This window comes from Nicotiana attenuata, unplaced genomic scaffold, assembly GCF_001879085.1.
Source record: "Nicotiana attenuata strain UT unplaced genomic scaffold, NIATTr2, whole genome shotgun sequence".
Taxonomy (NCBI): domain Eukaryota; kingdom Viridiplantae; phylum Streptophyta; class Magnoliopsida; order Solanales; family Solanaceae; genus Nicotiana; species Nicotiana attenuata.
The window spans coordinates 260,290-260,745 of record NW_017671295.1 but is presented as its reverse complement, the minus strand read 5'-3'; positions in this window follow the sequence as shown (position 1 = coordinate 260,745).

Genomic DNA, 456 nt, shown 5'->3' with positions numbered 1-456 from the left:
TATATATATATATATATATATATATATGTATGTATGTATATGTATGTATGTATGTATTTAACTAAAATAGTCAAATATAGAATAAAGTTACCATATACTATTGATATTTATTAGCTTGCCACTTGGCTTAACCATGATGTCAATTATATAATTTTCTTGCTTTAATATATATATAGATTGGTAGGGATTGTCTCTGAATTAAGTAATATGTATTCTTACACTAATTTTCAATACTCATGACTAAAACGTTTGATAAATATTACATATTCTTACACTTCAACAAAACAGGTTTCCTATTGAACACTTAATTTATGTTCAAATTGTTTCAACTAGACACATAATGCTGATGTGGCACAGTATGTGTACCACACTGATTTTATCTTTCAAAAAATATTTCTATTTTGAAATTTCAATTTCTAAAACCTTATATATATATATATATATATATATATATAT